This window comes from Dipodomys ordii, unplaced genomic scaffold (assembly GCF_000151885.1).
Source record: "Dipodomys ordii isolate 6190 unplaced genomic scaffold, Dord_2.0 Scaffold20, whole genome shotgun sequence".
NCBI lineage: Eukaryota > Metazoa > Chordata > Mammalia > Rodentia > Heteromyidae > Dipodomys > Dipodomys ordii.
This window is the reverse complement of record NW_012267236.1, coordinates 13727313-13737863: the sequence shown is the minus strand read 5'-3', so window position 1 is coordinate 13737863 and position 10551 is coordinate 13727313. Positions and strand designations below refer to the sequence as shown.

General features: G+C 47.9%; 1 long non-coding RNA gene across 1 annotated transcript in view; it reads left to right on the top strand.

Annotated features, from left to right (window-relative positions):
- Positions 1 to 418: 418 nt before the first annotated feature.
- Positions 419 to 10551, top strand: part of LOC105983671 — a 12533-nt gene continuing 2400 nt past the window's right edge. The window contains exons 1-2 of the long non-coding RNA XR_001174951.1: positions 419 to 500; positions 4130 to 4342. This is a non-coding gene — a long non-coding RNA (uncharacterized LOC105983671). The remainder of the gene's footprint in view (positions 501 to 4129; positions 4343 to 10551) is intronic.

Sequence of the window (10551 nt, the reverse complement as noted above, 5' to 3'; positions counted from 1 at the left end):
AAACCACACACACACACACACACACACACACACACACACAAATTAAGAAAGTATGTCAAGTCAGGAGAAACAAGGAAAGACTGAGAAACTGTCCCAGGCCAGAAGGAGACAAAGCCACACAAGTCAGTGCCATAAAGCCTGGCCAGAAAACAGACTACATAATGTCCATTGAGGAAAGCTGCTGACATGAGAATCAAGTCTGGAGTTGAGTTAATACTTTTGTTCCAATGTTAATTTGTTCGCTTTGACAAATGTGCCGTGATTATGTAAGATGTTCGCATTAGCAGGAGGTGGGTGAAGGATAGTGGAGAACTCTGTGTTCTTTTGCAACTTCTGTTTAAATATAAGACAAAGAGGCAGCTGGTCTGCCAAAGGGAGCTGAGGATGGCCTTGGCACCTGGGTCTCTGGCTCTGCCCTGGGGAAAGGCTGGGTGGCCTGGCTCTCAGCTGGCTGGAGAGATATGGCCCTAGTGCTATGGAGACTGGTCTGAGCTGGAGAGGTGAGGGCTCCCAGCGTGGGTGGGGCTGGGGTGGCAAGTGCTGGCAGTAGCTGCCGGGGAGCTGTTTGCTGGCTTTCTGATGACCTGCTCTTCTCACGGGGTCTCTGATTTCTACAGTTGTGTCCTTTCTGGGTTGCTTTTGGAACCCTGAGAGGCCAAGGTCAGGAGCCTCTTGTGCTTGCCTGGCCATGTACTAAAGACAAGTGACTGACAGCTCTTCCCTGAGCTCTGCCCAGAGACAGCTATGCTCCAAGCATTCCCTACTGAGATGACCTTGGATGCTCGGTCTTTACTAGCTGCCTCCATCCTTCCTAGAAGCCCACTGCCCAGTCCCTGCACACATGCCCTCTGCCCAGTGCCGCCCCTATGTGTCTACCTCTCTCGGGGCTTTTGCTTTTGTGTACAGCTTGTCCCTTTTTGTTGATGGAAGTTGATTTTTAGTTATTTCTACACTATTCACATCCAGTTTCTCCAGGCTCATCTTAAACTCCATCTTCCATGGAGCTCTTACACAGTTCTTTTCTTTTGTGCTCAAGGCTAACACTCTACTACTTGAATTACAACTCTACTTCCAGCTTTTTGTGGTTAATTGGAGATACAAGTCTCATGGACTTTTGTGCTAGGGCTGATTTTAAACTATGATCCTCAGATCTCAGCCTCCTGAGTAGTTAGGATTATAGACATGAGCCACTGGTGCCTGGGTTTTTCTTTCTGTCTGAGAACACGACTCGAACTTGGCCCCTGATGCTTTTGCTCATTGGCTGGCACTCTACCAACTCAGCCACGCCTCCAGCCCATCTTAAGGCAGTTCTGATTGGTCTTGCTGGAGTCTTCAACTTACCTCCCTCACCTCCCACAGGTCTGTCAAGGTACCTTTCTCTTGCTTCCCAGAGCTTGGCTAATGGCTGGCACCAAGAAGAATTTGTTAAGGAGTGATAAAAGCTATGGTGGTTATGAGGCTCTGTCAGAAAAAATTGCCAGAGCAGCCTTAGGCCTAGCCAGGCCTTGAACAATAGAGTGATGGCTAAGTCCTACTTCTCTGAAACAGCCCTACAAGTACCTCCAGGTCTCTCAGGGAAGCAGGAGGGATCTGTGAGTTGGCTGATGGCACCACACCACACACTGCTCATCACTCTGGACCTGGTGCAGATCTGTCTGTCTAGGGATGACAAGAGGGGAAAGAAAGAGACTCTGTCCCTGGCTGGGGTGAGAGTAGAAGCTCAGGGGCCCTGAGCCACAGAACCAGCCTGCCATAAGTGGCCAGCCTCGCCTAGTCAGCAGGTGTCTTGGGAGATAGGGAAGGTGGCCATGTCCAGTGGGCCAGAGATCAGATGGAATAAAGTAGTCAGGATTCTTGGAGTTCTCTAACCCTAAGCTCCTCCCTTTCCTAGATAGGTGACTCCACCCCCATCTTCTTTTACCAGCACCATTCACAGGCCTTGAGCATGGAGAAGTCAATGCCTGAGGTGTGCTTTCCCTGCCAAGAGTGACTGTGGCCACATCTCTGCAGGGCAGGTTGTCAGCAGATATCTGGTTATGACAGCAAGACTCAGTATTTAGTTAGCACCTATTGTTACCATGCCTAGATGAGTCTCCTTGAATCTCACTGCCAACTGCATGCTAAGTCCATTCACCCACTTGTGACCAAGACATTCAGGCTGACTGAAGACTCAGGACTTGGGATCAAACCACATAATCTTAGACTCTAGATTCTGTTTTGTTCTAGGCTGGGGGAGGGGAGGACAAAGGGGTCAGATGACTGTAATTCTTCAGGGTGGGATCCGTGTTCAGCTGGAGGGACATTCTGAGCTTCCAAGAATGCCAGGTGACAGGACCAAGGGCACATTTGATGATGTCACTCTCTAGAAGGGGTGAGGATATGCGTTTGTGCGGTCGATATTCTTAGTGACAGAGAGAGGTAGGGGTTGGTCCAGAAAGAGGCGACTCAGTGAGCCATACTTAGTATGGGCGAGACACAGCTGTGTATAACAATTGGCTGAGTCTATTCCACACAGCTCTGTTCCCTCTCAGCCCCCAGAGTCCATGATGGAGTCCCTTGGTCACTGTTTAGTCCTTGGAGAGGCTACGACCATCCTAGAAGAGGGAGACACTCCATTCTATCCTTCCCTTGACCTAGCCTCCTTCCAGGTATCCCTTTTCCCAGCCTCCCCACCGCCATCTCTGCAGACTCTCTCTACCATGTTCTGCCCCGACTGTTGCTCCCTCCTGAGGGCCTTCCTTACTTTAAGGCAGTCCCTGGAGCTGGTCTCCCTAGTTCAGTTTATGGTCCATTCTGTGGTTCCTGTGTCCTTAGTTCCCACCAGCATGGAGTGAGCTCATTTGCATGGGGTTCAGCATAAAGCAGGGAGCAGGGCTGGAGCATGCGTCTTTGGGAATCCTGGCCATAGATAAATGAGCCTCGTGCAGGCAGCTCCTGGCTGGAGTCCAGGCAGCTGGTGACACTCCTGCTCCTGCTTGCTACTGTGTTGGGTCTGTGAAAGCCAAGTATCACATGCGGCCTGGGCTCCACCCCCATTGTGCTCCCCTGGGTACAGCCTCTTCTTTGAGCCCCACTTTCCCAGGCTAGAGAAGAGAGTGAGCCCGGAACATACTGTGATTGCAGGCTGGGGGATGCTGGCTATGATTGTGCAGAAAGAACCCAGTGTGTTTCAGTAATAGAGTGACCTAGAAAGTCCAGTCATTTCCCTGACCTTAGAAATCCCAGAGAGTGGAGAGTTCATCAGCCCTCAGGCAAACAAGGGGCTCTGGCAAGTGGCAAGCCCGTTCATTGGGGCAGTCCCCAGGAGACTGAGCCTGAGGAAGAAGTAAGGCTGGGCCTTCACCAGGCTGGGGGTATTCCACGGGGTGGGCACAGAGCACGACTCCTGGTCTTTCTGACACAGAGTCCCCCATTTTTTGCAGAACCCTGCTTCATAAGCACCCCTATGTCCTAGCCCTTCCCTCACCTCCTCTTAAGTCATTTGACCTTGAGTTCTCTGTGCTGGCTTCCTCTGCATCCCTAAACCCTTAGGATGCCTGGTCTTTGGCTTTGGAGGAAGGCGCAGTACCGGTCAGAGCATCAGCAGCATCACCTGTTCATTCACCAGTGTTCAGGGGAGAGGTCCCTGGGGACTGAAAGACTAGCAAGGTTCCTGCCCCCGCCCCCGGGAACTCAAGATACCAAATCAGGGATGCAATAGCCACAGGCATGTGTGGCAGGGTCCCAGTGGAGTGCAAACAAGGACTGCTGCATCATGGGGAAAGCGATTTGGTAGGTGTCCGGGACAGGTCAGACTGCCACTCTGGGGGCTGATGTTTTTCCTTGAGTATTGGAGGAGGAAGAGCTGAGAGTTCAGGGGCTGTGGAGGTGGAGAGGCTGGTGATGGCTTCGGCAGCAGATGCGATCTGTCCTTGACAGTGGACTCACGGGGAAGCTGTGTGCAGTAGCACAGGTCTGTGATTTGCAAACATATGTTTACAGGTGACCTAGACAGAGCCCAATGGCCGATCTCCCTTCTCCTCACCAGCCCAGCTTTGCCAGTCTCCTGGTTTCCTGAGATGTGTGGCCAGACCCCAGTCCCAGGTCTGCATTAGTCCCCAGCATATCTCACGCTATAATACCTGAGCAGGTCCTGGCACAGGCACCCATCAGGCCCAGGCCACCTTTTGAGGGATAGAAGGGTGTGTGATAGAAGGGTGACTGCAGAGGAAGGAAGAGCACTGTGGGGGGGCTTCAGCGGGCACCTGCCTTGTCTGCAAGCCAGGAGAGTCGCATTTATCTGCATCAACTGAGCTCTGGGGCTGTCTACCCATGAAGGAGAATCATCACCTCCGTTCTACAGGTAATAGAAGCAAGACTAGATTGGACCTATGAGGGGTACTGAGCCAGCAGCCAGAAGATATCAGTGATTCCTTCTAGACTGTTCCTGGGCTAAAGGAGAAGACTCTCTAGAGAAGACAATGAAAGACATCTGGGAGGAAGGCTGGGGCTGACTGTGGGCCACCGCGGACATGGACTAGGCCATTCCCACGTTGGTGTGTTGGCCCAGTTCCCCGCATTTCTTAAGTAATGGGAAAGGCCAGTTTCTCCAGGGATGCTCCCCCTGGCTGTGGAGGGACTTAAGGAAGCAGCTGGTCTTAGAACATAGCTCCGAAAGCAGCTCTGGGTGCCCACATGTCATAACTGGAGAGCTTTCTTTCTTTGCCTCTTCTTTCTTTTCCTCCTCCCCTTCCTCTTCTTCCTCCTCATCCTCTTCATTCTCCTCCTCTCTCATCATCTTTGACGTCCTCTCCTCTTGTCTCCACTCGTCTCCTCCTCCTCCCCACTCCTCTCCCCCACCTACTCTTCTTCCTCCTCCTCCTCGTCGTCCTCCTCCTCCTCCTTCTTTTTCTCTCCCTCCTCCTTCTTTCTCTGTCTGTCTGTCTGTGTCTCTCTCAGCTCAGGCTAGCCCACAAACTCTTAATCCTTGTACCTTTACCTCCTAAATGCTCAGATTACTGGCATGAAGCACCACCCCCAGCCATCATAGCACAATCTAATAATACATTGTCAGTTGCTACAAGGATTAGCAGGACTGTGTGCAGAAGTGCTGGACAGATGATCAGGCACTCTAAGGAGGAGCTGCAGCCTCCCCCTCAGTGATCCTAGACTCAATCACCTCTTCAGCTCCAAGGGGATCATGCCCAGCTTTGCTAATGCTGCGGGGTGGAGGTGAATCTCCCAAGGATTGATGACAGGCCTTTATGGTCCAGGAGATGCCCTGGACATAAGGAAATTACATGGCTTCCCTGCTCCTGTGTCCTACACGTTTCCCACAGCACGGAGAGGAGCCGTCAATGTAGACAGCTGGTCCTGCTGTGTTTCCTCTCCCAGGACCGATTAGCTGTGTCATGCATCCATTTGTCATGAAATAGAAACGTTTTGATTTCTTTGGGAAGCCGGATTTACTCCCAAATCCTCGCTGCTTTCATCCTTGGACATAAAACAGCCATTCTAATCTCATACCGAGGGGCAGACATTCTAAGGAGCCCATGAAATCTGATCACCAACTCGGCTCCTGGGGGTGGCTGCTTTGATCACTAGGAGAGAGAGCCAGCTATCCTCTGCCTGGTGCTAATAGCTCCATGCATTATTGAAGAACTGTGTTTCCAGGGGCAGATGCATCAGGAAGACATCCTGACTGCTGGCTGAGGGTCAGCTGCTTCCCTGGCTCCTTGGATGGAGCTTGGGGATCTGGCAAAGTTGCTAAAAAAAGAGGCACCTAACAGAGTTGCCTGTGCAGCTTGCCACCCTTGTTGGATGGCAGCTAACATGAAATGAAGTGAAACCAGTGCCTTGCTAGTCTCTTGATTGCCCCTCCTCTGATTCAAGTGTCTGAGAAATGAACAACTGCCTGTGGTATCTCCAGGATGTGGGGTACATACTCTGAGACAGGATGCATGCCTGAGGCGTAGGCAGGCTGTAGCTGGATCATGGGGCTCATAGTGTTTTCTTAACCCTCTGACTAGGATTCTGATATCCTGGCTTTGGAACCTTGAAAGGTAAAGAAAAGGCTGAGACTGAATTACCCTTGAAATATTGCTGTTTGAACTGGATAACCCTACCAAACTCATTTCTTTCATTCAAAAATTAGTGTCTGAGCCTGTAATCCTAGCTACTTAGAAGGCTGAGATCTTAGGATCATGATTTGAAGTCAGCCCAGGCCTAAGTCTGTGAGACTCTTATCTCTAACTAACTACCAAAAAAGCTGGAAGTGAAGCCATGGTTCAAGTAGTAGAATGCTAGCCTTGAGTACAAAATCTCAAGGACAGCACCCAAGTCCTGAGTTCAAGCCCCAGGAATGACACACACATAAACACACAAAAATTATTAATATCTGAAGATTCATAATATGCTGTATGCTGAGTGAGGCATGCAGATATGACAGTGAGAAAGCACAGTTGAGTTCTCAACCATCTCCATGTGGCCCCTCCATGTGGTCCCTGCCTCTCTGTACTCATGTACTTACATAGCCTCCTTCTACATTGAAGAGCCATGAGCTGGGTTGTCAATAGAATACTACAGAATGATCAGCAGAATGTCTGAAATGAGGTTATTAGAGACATCATAGCCTTTTCCTTTTCCTTTTGGAACTCTTGTTCTCTGGGGTAAAGCAGCTGCCATGTTGTGAGGAAGCTCAAGCAGCCCGAAGGAAAGGCCCACAGAGCCATCTTGGAAGTAGATCTCTAGCCTCAGTCAAGTCTTAGAATAACTACAGCCCTGGTTGACATTCTGAACAGAATCACTCAGCTAAGCTGCTCACAAATTTCTAGCCAAACAAACTGTGAATTAAGAAACTACTTGCTATTTTAAGCTGCTAATGGATTTTTCTTGGGGGAGGCAATTTGTTACACCATGCATAATTAGATATTGATCAAATAATCACATGAACAATTCTAAATTTTTTAACTGTCAAAATTCTTGTAAATCCCTCTGTGAGGAGGAGCTGACCTAGTAAGAGTAGCTTAGGAAAACTTCTTGGAGGTAATGATGGCTGATCTGAGACTACAGGGTAGATAGGTGAAAAGGTGGGAAGAGCAAGAATATTCAGGTTAGGGAGTAAGCCTGAGCCAGGGCCTTGGGTAGCGAGGGAGCTGCAGGCATAAGAGCCTACTTAGGAGCCAATAGACAGAGGACAGTGTTGGGAGTTACCCAGCAGGAACTGAACTTAGACCTTACTACTCAGCCCAAATAAAGCGGGACCAACTGAAAAGTTTTAAACCAATGGGTAGCATGCTCAGTTGCATGTTTTCAAAGCAACTTTAGTTCCGAACCTATTTTGGAGATTTAAAGCCAATTGCGGTGGTGGCAGGAAGCTAGAAAAGAGATGACGTATCCAGAACCAGGTGATATTTGCAGACATGGAGGGAAGAGAGGTATCCCAAATGAGTTTTACAGCCAAGATCGCAGATGCTCAAAGACATAGAAAAACTATTTTCATAACAATACTAAGACATTTGCCTTTTTTTGTGTGCCTGTAGTGGGGTTTTTTTTCCTTTTTTTTTTATTGTGAAAATACCATATAGAGGGGTTACAATTACATTAATGAGTACATTTCTTATCAAGCATTGTTGCCTCCTCCTTTGTTTCCCCTTCTCATCCCTTCCCATCCCCCAACCCCCCTACCCAATCCCCCCCCCCCCCCGCCCCCGACCAAAGTTGTAAAGTTTGTTTTTTGACATAACGACTTGTACATCTCATTGTTGCAATGGGTCCACCTGTATCCCTATTTAAACGATTTGTTTTTTCCTTTCCCCTCCACAAATTATGCTAACATCAAATACAGTGAAAGCAGGGGTTATACCATGGGGGAGGGACATACAAAGCAACAAAGACATCATCTTACAAATGTGTTAGAAACAATCGTGAGGTCTTGACAGGATCTTGTGCTCTTGCTTGACTTTTTCTACTCAAGGCTCATGCTCTACCCCTTGAGCCACAAATCCATTTCTGGCTTTTGGCTGGTTAATTGGATATGAGTCCCTCTGATTTTGCTTGGCTTCAAACAGCAATTCTCAGGGCTCGGCCTCCTAATTAGCTAACTTTTGTGCCTTGTTTTTACTCTCAGTCTCTCCTGTAGTAAAATGCTCTAGGAACAAGGTGGTATGTGACATGGCAGTGGCATATCAGTGGAAGTGGAGATGAGCATCCAGCTGTCTTCTACTAAGCCAGACATCAAAGAATCTGCAAGACTGTGAATAATGCCTCCCTGCACATTACTTGTTATAGGAACTATTATCTTTCACAAAAATGTGACACATATTGAGTATATTACCATTGCATTAAACTTAAGATTTCCTTAGTTTTACTTTCTAATTTGGCAACCATTGATAAATGGAACCCATTTAAGCCAAAGATTTCAGGGGTTTTAATTTTTAGAAATATAAAACAGGTTCAGAAACCAGTGGGTTGGAGAATTACTGATCTAGAACAAGAGGTCCTTTAACTCCTCAGGGTCTCTTCAGTCCCCTTCCATCAATAACAAGGTATCATGGGGTAGCTCAGCTAGGTTACAAACAGATATTTTAAGCATAAATAGCTCAGGTAGTCAGGAAGTGCTTGCTGGACAATGTGCTCATAATGTTTGTGAAACCATTGGACTATAACATGGACAGAAGCATTGTCTTGTTTGCAGGAAGAAAAAAAATCCCATTTAAGGCAAATATTAAAAGGTCCTATGGCTGGGCACCAGTGGCTGACACTTGTAATTTTAACTACTCAGGAGGCTGAGATCTGAGGATTGTGGTTCAAAGCCAGCCCAGGCAGGAAAGTCCATGTGATTCTCACCTCCAATAAACTTACAAAAAGTCAGAAGTGGAACTATGACTCAAGTGGTAGAGTGCTAGCCTTGACCAGAAAATCTTAGGGATGGTACTCAGGCTCTGAGTTCAAGCCCCAGGATCAGCACATGTGCTCTCATGTGTGCATGTGTGTGTGCGTGTGCTCTTCACACATTTGCACCAGAAGAAAGAAACACCCTTGCCCTGCAAGGAAGTATATCCTGCAGATTTTTGGGTCTGCCAGACAGCCTTGGTCCAGAGGGAGCATTGCCCAGGCCTGGGTCTTTGCAAAGATTATGATTTACCAACCCTCATTACAAGCTAAGCTCCTAGCTGGATGAATTCAAAGCACTCCAATTACTTGAAACAATTATGCATTTGAGTCAATACCTTTTCATAAATTGCTGGAAAGAATTGCATTCCAAGTCCAATCTAATCATTGCTTCCATGGGGGAAGTCGATAAACTCCCCATGGTCCTGAATCCAGCCACTCTTGTTTATTGTCCATTAAACTGACTCTCTAGGAGGAGCAAGGAAACCATTTTTTTGTGCAAAGGGTCATTAAGATATTTATAACATCATTTATGGGCCATACAAAATTATCAGTACAAGCAGATCGCATGGGCCTCTGTCCAGAAACGTACATGTCTGTCCTGTCATAGGCCAAATGATTTCCTGGTCCTTATACAGTTTCCAGGTGGGTTGTTCTTCACACCTGTGTAAAAGAGCTATTTGGGGCTAGGCAGGACATCTGCCCACATAGAGCAAGTCCAGGCTCCTTTCCCTGGCCACCAAAAGCTGTTTTATTTTCCTTCCAGCCTTGCCCAGCCAAGTGCATTCATTCTCATAGAATGAAGTTCAGGCCGGCCTCTTCCAGAAAGCTTGCTATTTGGGACATGGTACAGTGCTGGGATTGGCTGTGCCTAGATGAATGTTTTCTCAGTGTGTCAAGAGACCTACCAAAGACGTGTCAACTGGTTAAATTAACTACCAAAGAAATTAAGCTGATAAAAGGTTGACATCGAAACTACCTAAGCTGGTACTAACTACTATCTGTTTGATTGGTAATGGCTGGAGGATGGCAGGTGCACTTTCTTCATTCATTTTCTTCATTCATGTGACAAACATTGACTCAACTTCTGCTAATAGGTGAGGCTCTGTGTAGATGCAGGACACACACACACATACACACACACACAACCATTTTTGCTTGGAATTATAAGAAAATGCAGCTCCATGAGAATGATCAAAGCAGTGAAAATTATCCCAAGAGGAGTAAGAAAGAAGTCTAAGTCTGTCCAGTTCTCCACAGCTAAGATAATATGAGTCTTTTATGAGGTCTAAATTTTGAGGCCAGGAGTGAAAAGGAGTCAGTGGTCAGGCCTCTAGAGAGGGCTCAAAAGAACAGGCCTCCTGCCTTCCCTCTGGCTGCTATCTGCCACCGCAGCCTGCAGGTCAGACTGCCAGGCCATCAGCCAGCCATGCGATCGTAGGCATGTCCTGTTGGCAGCTGAGATCCAGCCTGGGAGACTCCAGCCACAGCCCCTCACAGGAAGACTGGCCTGTGCAGCTGGCTTCTTCTGCAGCTGTCGAAGAAGAAGAAAGGAGAAGGAGAAGGGAAGGAGAAGGAGAAGGAGAGGAAGAAGAAGAAGAAGAAGAAGAAGAAGAAGAAGAAGAAGAAGAAGAAGAAGAAGAAGAAGAAGAAGAAGAAGAAGAAGAAGAAGAAGAAGAA